Below are 12,012 nucleotides of genomic sequence, written 5' to 3' on the forward strand. Positions count from 1 at the left end.
ATATATGAGAACCACGTATTTTCTACTTCTAGTGGTCATATTAAATCATGTAAAAATACACAGGTGATATAAACTGAAATATATTTTGTTTAGTCTAGTATATCTAAAATGTTATCAATTGACATATAATTAATATAAAACATTTACAATCTGTTTTTCATATGAAGTGCTTGAAATCCAGTATATATTTCATACTTATATCTCAATTCAAACAAGCCATAGTTCAAGCACTCCATGGGCACATGTTATTAGTGGCTACCCTGGTGGTCACTACAGCTCTAATGTGCAAAGAGTCACAAAAGGGCCCAAGAGTAATATCAATATGAATTTAGAGAGAAAATCATAGCAGAGCTGGTCCTCAAGTAGAGATGTGAAATGATGTGGAGAGATCAAAAAATGATCATAGTTAATAAACTCAGAACAGTTTTTTTTCCCTTTCCTTTCTTCCCCCCATTCTTGGCCCATACCTAAATGTAGCATCATAAGTGTGCTCCTATTTCTTTTTTCTTTGAAGATTATGCAATCCACAATGAAGAAGAATTTACTTATGTCAAACATAGTTCCAAGAAAACAGAGATCATTGCCAATCCTAACATGTGTGAGATAATCTGTTGCTTTTGTTTTCTGAGGTTTGTTATCTCTCTTAATTCTTTAACTTTTAGAGAACTCTACCAACACAATGAGTTTAGACTTTTATTCTAAGATGAAGCAGATGTGCAATTAAAAATAATAATAAAATCAAGAGCTAGTATTTGAGAGGAAATATGTTTTGTAGACCTTTGAGGAGGCTGGAGCTCAAAAATTATTAGGGGGGGGGGGAGGGTTCATGGAAGACTTTGGGGCAATGTTTTAATAAAAAGGGAGCTGATGGTAGCACATTTCAGACAGGAAGTTCAACTCTAATTACATTAAGAAGTAATATTTTATTGTGGCTAAGAGTGCCATGTTTCAAAGCACAAGACTATATTAGAATTTTAGCTAACTTACTAACACTGTGACATTGGGTGAGTTGCTTAGCCTCTTCAATTATAAAAATATAAAAATAATATATAACTCAAAAAAGTCGCTTCTAACTTTAATAAATATTTAACACTTCTGTCCATTACCCTTCTAGGCAGTATAAATGCAGAAGTGAATGACATAAAGTCCCTCTTCCCATGAGCATGCCTTCTAGAAAGAGAAGACAGAGAATACTTGCATGTTTCAGGGGCAAATGTCATGACAAAAAATAAAGACTGCTAAGGAAATAAAGAGGAAGGAGTTTGTTAGACAAGATGGTCATGAAATGCCTCTCTGTAAAGACAGAAGGACTGGAGACAGGCCATTATGTTATGAGTGGCACTGGTATGAACGCCTTGAGTTTCATGCCCTGAACAGAAATTCCCTGCAGGTGAACATTGGTTCTGCCAATTACTGGCTGTGCCAACTGAGGGAGATTCTAACTTCTCCATCTTTTCATTTCCTGTTTAAGAAACATAGATAATAATTTTATCTATCTCCTTATCTTGTTCTGAGGATTAAATGTTTGATTATGAGAAAATCACTTGCAAAATCTCTCTCCCAGAGGAATAGCTCTCAAAGGATGTTATATAAATGAAATCATACCATATGTAACCTTTTGAACTCCCCCTTTCTCTCTTCAGCAGAGTGCCCGTGAGATCAATTCAAATTGTCATATATATCAAGATTTTGTTTCTTTTAAGGCAGGGTAGTATTCCACTGTATGTATGTACATGTTTTTTGTAGCTTTATTGAGGTATATTTGACAAATAGATATTGTGCATATTTAAGATATATATATATATACACACACACATTTAAGTGATTAGCATAATCAAACTAATTAATGTATCCATTACCTCAGATAGTTTCTGTATGTAAACAATTAAGATATACTCTCTTAGCAAGTTTCAAGTGAAAAATACAGTGTGTTGCTCTAGGTACCATGCTCTACATTATTTTTCCAGAACGTACTCATCCTGCATAATTGAATCTTTGAAGCTTTTGATCAGCATTTCCCCACATCCTTCACCCTCCAGCCTCTGGTAACCCCCAGTCTACTCTCTGGTTCTGAGAATGACACTTTCAGATTTCACGTATAAATGAGATCATGCAGCATGTGTCTTTCTGTGTCTGGCTTATTTCACTTAGCATAATGTCCTCCAGGTTTATCCATGTTGCTGCAAATGACAGGATTTCCTTTCTTTTAAAGGCAGAACAACATTCCATTTTGTGTGTGTATGTATCTATTATATATGTGTACATTATATATATATTATATATAATATCTTCTTTATCCATTCATCTGCCAACAGGCACTTGGATTATCTTGATATTTTGACTATTGTGAATAATGTAGCAATGAATATGGGAGTGCAGATATCTCTGTGAAACACTGATTTAATTTCCTTTGGATATATATCCAGAAACAGAATTGCTGCATCATATAGAAGTTCTTTTTAATTTTATGGAACCCCCATACTGTGTTCCATCGTGGCCGCACCAATTTACAATCCCAACAACCGTGCACAAGGGTTCCCTTTTCCCACATCCTTACCAAATTAATCTTTTGTCTTTTTGATAACAGAGTAACAAGGACATGGTGGTATCTCATTGTGGTTGTAATTTGCATTTCCCTGATAATTAGTGTACAGAGTCTTTTCACTCAATCACCATCTGAAGGACATTTACATTGTTTCCAGGTTTCGACTATTGAAAACAACGATGCTATTAAATATTCTTGTATGGGTATTGGCATGAGGGAGTTTTCATTTCTCTAAGACTAATATCCAGGAAAATTTCTGAGCCAGTTGTTAAGTAAGTACTTAATTTTATAAAGAGTGCCAAACTGTTTCCAGATTGGTTGTAATTGCATTGCATTCCCACCAGTACTGTAGGAAAGATCTGGTTGCCCCACATCCTTTGCAGAACTTGGCATTGTCTATATATTCTTCATGTTTTCCATTAGGTTTGGAGTGGCATCTCCTAATGGCTTTATCTACATTTTCATAATGACTAATGATGTCCATCACTGTTACATGAGCTTTGAACCATTCATTTATCTCTTTGGTAAAGTGTCATTTTCTGTTTGAATTATTTGCCTTTTTTACTCTTGGGTTTAGAGTTTTCATCATAAACTCTGGATGCAAATCTTTTAAGAGATAAGCAATTGGAAAATATTTTCTTCTAGTCTAGGGCTTGCATTTTAATCTTCTTCATAGGGACATTTACAAAGCAAGAGTGTTTTCTTTTAATAAAATTTGGTTTATTGTGGGTTTGTTTTTTTTTTCTGGCTATGCCTTTGTTATCTTGTTAGAACTCATTTTTGCCTAACTCTAGATGAAAACTATGTTATAGTATGTTTTCTTCTAAAATTATAGCTTGGAGATTTACATTTATATGTGTAGTCCATTTTCAGTTAATTTTGCATAAAGTGTAAAGTTGAGTACAGTAGAGTCTTGAGCTGGCAAATCAATACTTTGGAAAAGTTTGGGCGATCAGAAAAGTACACCAGAAATCCATCTGTGGGGTCCAGAACTAAGCTATGGGCAGAGTGTGGTGTAAGAAATATTTAGTTCATCAGGTTGGCAAACTAGAACTGAGCACCCAGCACTTTGCAATATTCAGAGGAAGAACTATACTGAAATAATTAAAAACTTCTGTACTGAATAATCCTGAAACAAGTGGATATTGATGGAAATAAAATAAAATAAAGAAGAGACAGGAGAAATACAACTGTGAGTATCCGAAGAAATCATAATTCTCATTCAGGTTCAATTCTACCCTTTGCACATCTGCTGGAATCAAGCATGGTGATAAGACTTCAAACAATTTAGTGTCGGATGTCTTCTTATCTGGAATTTGAATGCATTCAAACCAGTGGCTCTGTTAGCAGAGTTCCTTTTCTGTCAACTAGATGAATGATCAAAGGAGTGCATTCTTTCAGTAGTATTCAGCTCTCCTGATCAGATGTGTTCCCGTGTTCCTCATGAAATAAAATTCACCCCCATCACAAATCAGAGGAAACTATATGGTCATTTGTTATTCATTTTTTCTCACCCAGAATCTAAACCTTTTCTATCGGAAGGGAAGAATTCCCACATGGTATATACATACACAAGAAGCAAAGAACCCTGCCTGTTCCATCTCTACTGGCAGAATAACAGCACAGGTACTTCTTTTCACGGAACTAGTTCCAAGGTTCAAGAACAAAACCTTCAGTCAAATCCTGAAAGAAGGCAGATTTGTGAGAATGGAATGAGAGTGTTCTTGATCGGTGGAGATGGAAAGTAACTTCACATGGACATGAAAATTTTGATATAGGAAGAGTTGATACTTGATTAAATGTAAGAGCTTTAATAGCTAGGACGGATTGTAATTATTTTCCTTGGTCAATTTGTTTTTATAATGTATGTAATTGTGGTGTTATAACAAAAACAATCCTCAGGATTACCAGAATTGACCCTTCAATCAAATTGCTGTGTGTCTGTGAACAACTCAATCCTTGATAGTTAAGACAATGAATTCTCCTCTCCATTGCAGTAACAAATCGAATCTTTATTTGGCAAATATGAAGATCCCCCAAATATACCACCCATTTACTGAAACCTGTAAGTGCATGCATTGAATAATTAGCAACCTTCAAAGATCCTGCAAGAAAATCTATTCTGCGATAATGCCAACTGCATCGCTTTTGACCATTTAGCATCTTCCACAATAGACTTCAGTCATTCCTATTGAGATCTAAGAGCCCAATTCATCTAAGCCCGATTCAATAAAACCATTATACCTTAATTAGAAAATTAATGAGTCTACTTTAGTGATTTTCAGAATTGCTTGCATTTTACTTACCTATGCAATTATTAATAATTGATAAAGGAATTGTCCTTTGAACATTTTCAGGGTACATGGTAAAAAAATGGGATTCAGGACACATACTATCAATCAACTCCAACATATCCCCTTACATATTAGATTATTTTGTATACAGCCTAAAAATAACTTTTGCTGTCTTAAATTTATGTGCGGTAGATTACTGTTGAGGCTGGTTTTCTAATGGTCACTGAATAAAACAACATTTTCAGCTCTACTGACTCTAGCACATTAATACTAAAATCTCTGGTTAGAGCAACTATATCCATACATTCACTATGATTACAATCTTTTCTTCTAGGATACATACCTCTTACTGCATTCTCACATGTATTCCCAAACATCGTTTAACAAACTTGTGCAATTTTTTGCAATGTATGACTTCCCTCCTGGGACAGACGTGTGTGCAACTCTAAGGTTTGCTGGGATCTGACTCTAGAAAATGGTCTGTAGCTCATGTGGGATGATATTAGATATAAAAAAAAATTATTGTTATTGTAATTTGAAATTTCAGTATTTTTATGATATTTCCCAACTTTAAAAAATATTTAATACTGTTTTAAGCAAAGTAACAGGTATTTCTGTAGAAATTGGTAAGCAGGTAATATTTACATAGAAATACAAATAACCTAAAATAGCCACAGCAATCTTAAGTATAGGGCAGGGGGATGAAAGATTTACATGACTTACATCCCTCAGGATTCACTCATAGAATAATCTAGAACAAGTAAGGTTAGATTTGGGACTCAGGGAAGTTTTTTCTCCTTGTCAGATGGAACTATCTCTTTCTTGCAGAAAAGTAATTTACTAGTTATACCTAAGGTAGCTCTTTTTTGTGAGTGTTGTAGACTGAATGTTTGGGCTTCCACAAAATTTATGTTACAATTCTAACCTCTAATGTGATGCTTAAAGGAGGTGGAACCTTTGGAAGCGAAGAAGTCATGAGGGTGGAATGCCCCTAAATTGGTTTAGTGTCCTTATAAAAGAGACCCTGAAAAGATATTGTGTTTCTTTCCACCATGTGAGGACACTTTGAGAAGATAACTTGAACCAGACACTGAATCAGCTGTGGTCTTGATCCTGGATTTAACAGCCTTCAGATTGTGAGAAATGTTTGTTAAATCACTCAGTCTATGGTATTTCTTGTACTAACAGTCCAAACAGAAGAAGACAATAAGGAATTACAAGTAATTTTCTGCCACCATGGTCATTTAAGCTAAGCTTCCCACTGAGAACTGGCATCAATTACCAGCAGTGTGAATGAACAGCAATAGATAAAATAATTCTATATTTTGTGTTTAATGTGCTAAGTGGTTAAATTCTTTTAAAAATGTTTTGCCGCATGGATATAAAAATAGAATTGATTTTGCTGTTCACTTTTTACTTTGACTTGACCAAATTCTTTTAATTGTTCTGGTGATTTTGTTGATTGATTTTGAGTGTGTTTTTGATTTCTTTGGATGTTCTATGTTAATAATCATGTTTTTTCCCCTTTCAACCTTGATGCCATTTTTTTGGTCAAAATTGCCAAGCACAATGTCGAATATTAGTGAGAAAGAGCATCCTTATTTATTTCTTATATTAGAGGAAAAGCATTCAATCCCTCAACATCAGATATAAAGTTAGGTATAACGTTTTCAAAGATGTTATTTATCAGGTTGAGGAATATACCTTATGTGCCTTGTTTGCTAAGATACTAGGATCTTATTTGAATAGATACTGAGGTTTCTACATCTGGGGAAATACATGTATTTTCTCTTTTATTCTGTTAGTATAATGAATTGATTTATTTCTGGAATGTGCAACTAACCTGTATTTCAGACATTAACATTGTCCTTTTGTGATATAGCACTACTTTATACAATGCTAAAATTAATTTGTTGATTTTTTTGAGAATTTTTTTAATGTTTTTATCTATCCTTTCTTGAAATATTTTTGTCCAGTTTTGGTATCAGGTATAAGAAAATCTTATAAATTAAGTCGTAAATTATTTCCTCTATTTTCTCAAACATTTTAAAAAATAAGGTTGGCAATAATTCTTAAAATGTTTAATAAAATGCCTCCTAAGAGCCTCATCTGGATTAGAATTTTTTTTTTTTAGTACAAAGGATTTTAATTATAAATTCAATTACTTTTCTGATATAGAATATTCTTAATATTTATCTCTGTCGCTTGTAAACTTTATCTATTTAGAAATGAGTCTATTTCATTTACATTATTGGAGTTACTAACACAAAGGTGTTCATAATATTATCGTATTGTGTTTTTAGGGACTAAAGAATAAGTAGTGATGTTTCGTTCATCTGAACTATTGGTTGTTTAGCATTGTGTTACTTAATTTCCATATATTTATGAACCTTGCAAATGTCCTTGTTATTGATTTCTAATTTAATTTTATTGTGTTCAGAAAACACACTTTGAACATTTCATTTCTTTTGAATTTATTAAAGTTGTTTTATGGCCAAAATATGGTTTAGATTGGAGAAAGTTCAATGTGCACTTCAGGAGAGTGTATTTGCTGTTGTGGGTAGACAGGTCTACAGATGTCTGATCATGCTTTTATTCATTTAACCCAGTTTTCCCATGTGTTTTGTTTGGTGTTTTAATCCATTTATATTTAATGTAATTACTTACAAGTTAGGATTTATGTGTACCTTATTCCTATTTGATTTCTATTATTTCCTATGTAATTTTTTTCACTAGTCCTCCATTACTGCCTTCTTTTTTGTGAAATAGATATATTCTTCCAAACCATTTTAATTCACTTGTTATTTATGGTATTTTTTGTTTTCTTCTTAACATTTTAACAGTTGCCCTAATTTATAAAAAGTCAATCTTTATAAATTAATTTCTTACTTTATAAAAATTTAGCTTTAATTAATACCATAGTATTAATGGCACATAAAAAGTTGTTACTACACATCTTTATCTATTGTCCCTTCTATGTATTATTGACAAATAAATTACACCTTTATTCATTATATATCCAGCAATACAAAATTACATTTATTATGTAGTCTTTTAAATCAGATAGAAAAAAGTAATAAGCAAAAACTTATATTTACCTATGTAGTTATCATTATTATTGCTCTTTTTCTCTTTATGTAAATTTGAGTTATTTGTAGTACTTTTAATTTCAACTTGAAGGATTTTCTGAGTATTTCTTATAGGGAAGCTTTGCTACTGATAATTTCTCTCAGTTTCTGTTTATCTAGGAAGTTCTAATGTTTCCCTAATTTTTGAAGGATAGTTTTGCTGAATATAGAATCACTGGTTGACAGTCTTTTATTTTAAATTCTATAGGCTTCCAACTTTTATGGTTTCTGAATAGAAATTAACTGTTAATATTACTTTTTCCCTTTCTATATAGTATATGTTTATTAGTTGGTACTAATACAGTCTCATTACAAAGGCAATTCAATACAAGAATCTTTTGATATTTAAATCATCTGAGTTAAAAAAGAACTAAGATAAGTTAAACAAAAAGTTTTTTCCTCTTACAGGTGGACATTGAAATGGACCTAATTCTGTTTCCTTTTTTTTTTTTAATTTAGCTTTATTGTTAAAAGTTTTACAGTCCTTCCTTTTTCCCGGTTGACATCCTCCTCCCTACTCCTGCTTCCTCCGGCCCTTACTACACTGTTGTCTGTGTCCTTTAGTTATGCATACATGCATATAAGTTCTTTGGTTTATCTCTTCTAACCTCCCTACCCCTTTCCCTCTGAGGTTTGTCAGCCTGTTCCCTGCTTTGATGTCTCTGGGTCTATTTTGTTCGTCAGCTTATTTTGTTCATTATATTCCACAAATAAGTGAGTTCATGTGATACTTGTCTTCCTCTGCCTGGCTTATTTCAGTTAGCATAATACTCTCCAGGTTCTTCCAAGTTGTCTCCAAGAGATCTTTCTTTCTTATGGCTGCATAGTATTCCATTGTGTAAATGTACCACAGCTCTTTTATCCACTCACTACTAATGGGCACTTGGGCTGTTTCCAGATCTTAGCTATTGTAAATAGTGCTGCTATGAACATAGGGGTGCGTATATTTATTCTGTTTTGGTTTCTTGGGCTACATTCCTAGAAGTGGGATCACTGGGTCAAATGGCAGATCAATTTTTAATTGTTTGAGGAAACACCATATTGTTTTCCACAGTAGCTGCATCAGTCTGCATTCCCACCAGCAGTGTACTACACAGTACCCTTTTCTCTACATCTTCACCAGCACTTGTTTAATGATTTGTTGGTGGTAACTATTCTGGCAAGTATGAGGTGATACCCCATCCATAGTCATTTTAATTTGCATCTTTCCAATGACTAATACATTGAGCATTTTTTTATATGTCTCTTAGCCATTTGTATGTCCTTTTTGGAGAAGTGTCTATTCAGGTCCTCTGCCTATTTTTTGATTGGATTGTTTGTCTTCCTTTTGTTGAGTTGTATGAGTACTTTATATATTTTGGAAATTAACCCCTTATTTGGTGTATCATTGGCAAATATGTTCTCCCATACAGTGGGTTCCCTTTTATGCTGGTTTCTTTTGCTGTGCAGAACCTTTATAGTTTGATGTAATCCCATTTATTATTTTTTTATTATTTATTATTTTCTTCTTTTATTTCTCTTGCCCTAGGTGATGTATTTGTGAAAATTCTGCTATGTGTGAGGTCTGAAATTTTGCTGCCTACATTTTCTTCTAGGATTTTTATGGTTTCATAACTTATGCTTAAGTCTTTTATCCATTTTGAGTTTATTCTTGTGTAAGGTGTAAGTTGGTGGTCTAGTTTAATTTTTTACATGTACCTGTCCAATTTTCCCAACACCATTTATTGAAGAGACTGTCTTTACTGCATTGTACGCTCTTACCTCCTATGTCAAATATTAATTGAACATAATGTCTTTGGTCAATATCTGGGTTCTCTGTTCTGTTCTATTGATCTATATGCCTATTCTTGTGCCGTGCCAGGCTGTTTTAATTACAATGGCTTTGTAGTATAACCTGATACCTGGAATTGTGATCTCTCCAACTTTGTTCTTTTTTCTGTTTCTTTTTTAAAAGCCTCCAAAGACAAAGGCAGTTGAGAACCTAATTAAAATAAATTTTAAAATTGCTTTCTAAACTACCAGTCTCTGGCACCATTTTCTGTTTTCTGCTGTTTTGATGCTGGTTCTTCTTTGTCAGTTTCTTCTTTTGCTCCTTTTACTGGTCCAGATGCACTATTTTTCCCCCAATCCATTGCTTTATATCAATTTTTTTCTTTATTGATTTTAGAGAGAGAGGAAGGGACAGGGAGCGAGAGATAGAAACATCGATGAGAGAGAATATTGATTGACCACCTCCTGCATGCCCCTCACTAGGGATTGGACCCACAATCTGCGTATGTGCCCTGACCAGGAATCGAACTGGTGACCTTTTTTATCTCATTCATCATCACTATCAAATATTATCTCCTTGCTCTGAAACTGCACTTTTCCTTTAGCAGACCCAGTCTGGGCAACCTTATTTTCCTTTCCTTTGCCTTTCAATCTGCGACCTTTTGACTCACATTTGTTTAGGGGTTCTTGTTGATCTTCCAATTTTTTTCAATGCTTCTTTGTCCAAATCTCCATCTAGTACCTCCCTGTCACTTCTTTGTTCCTTAATTGTAGGTTACCATTATTTGCATCTTTGGTTTTATTCAGTGTTTCCTTGGCTTTTCTTTAAATAAAATTATTTCCTCTTTTGCTCCTCTGACAAAGTCTATCCATTATGTTCCACCATGATTTGAGAAAAGTAGATGCAGATCTTCTCTAAAGGTCTGATTACATAGGTCCCCCAAAAATTTCAACAAGCAGCCAATCTTTCCTTCTAGAGATTTCTTTTCAGCATGTTCTGCTAACTTTTGTTTTTCTTCTTGTTCTTATTTAGCTTGTAATTTATCATTTGCTAAATTTGAAAATGAATTCAGCAACATACTCCATGAGTGAATTGCCAGTAAGTTCCATGATAAACACTGCCAGTTTCTAGAGGAATTCACTAGCACACTGCCATAGGCAATATTTTGATGAGTTCTGCATGTTTAATTATCTTCCTAGTAACTTGGGCAGCACAAACTGCAATTGACTTCCTGGTGAATCTGTAGGTGGCTCAACTGGCTTCCTGTAAATTGAAACATACCAGGCAAGAGTGGCTTTCAGTCAAATTGTGTCAATACACCAGCAAGCAGTCTCCTGCCAGGCAGTGAGAAATTTCTAGCCTGCCAGTTTGGTTTGAGATTCTCTATGAACCAGCTCTGATCCACCAGATTGGGACCAGCAGTAGCCTAGGAAACTTCCAGCGAACTTCTCTGCCATCCAGTAAGCTGAAAACACATCCTCTCCATTAAGGTCTGAAACCCAATTTAGGGGAATGTCCCTATTTTAACTTGTTCCTCTTTCTTTTACAACTCTCCAAGCCCTATAATATGCTTTAGAGTTTCATTTCACTTGCTCTTAATATATAAATCCCTCTAGACAGTTAATAATTCTTTAAATCATAGCTCCCCTGTTCAAATTACTGTGTAGTTTGTATATCTTGACTGGACCCTAAACTTATAGACAGTAGGTACAATAAATGGTCCTACAATAAATCCCTGAAAACACTGGGCTGGAGATGTCTCAGTCATGCTCTTTGGTTGAGCTTATTGACAAAGGAAAATGGAATGCTGGTGATTTATGGTACGCAGTGATATCAATTAATTAACCTATCATCTATTGTTGATTATAATAAAGTATCAACCAAAACAGATGTCCTAAGTGTCTTAGTGGCTGCTTAACTTAATTGTTAGGGCACTAATGATGAGTACAAAGACTCCAGTGTAAGTTGGATTCTGATGAGTACACTGTAGTACTTTAATAGAAAATGAAATCTCAAACCCACTAACTTTCAGTATGAGTCACAGCCTTTAAACCAGAAATCTTTCATGATAATCCTTAAAAAAATGTTGTAGCCTATAGCCACAGAATTGATATTGTGAAGGATAAAAACCCACAAAATGTAATTGTGTAGGTAGTTGACTATATCTCCATTGAACTGATGGTTTCACCAAAGATCCCTTGTGAAATAAGAGCACTGATAGGGACAGAATGGGATCCTGAAACTTGGAACGGGGACATCTAGTAGACCCATATG

Source organism: Molossus molossus, unplaced genomic scaffold (genome assembly GCF_014108415.1).
Source record: "Molossus molossus isolate mMolMol1 unplaced genomic scaffold, mMolMol1.p scaffold_m16_p_16, whole genome shotgun sequence".
In the NCBI taxonomy this organism is placed as follows: Eukaryota; Metazoa; Chordata; class Mammalia; order Chiroptera; family Molossidae; genus Molossus; species Molossus molossus.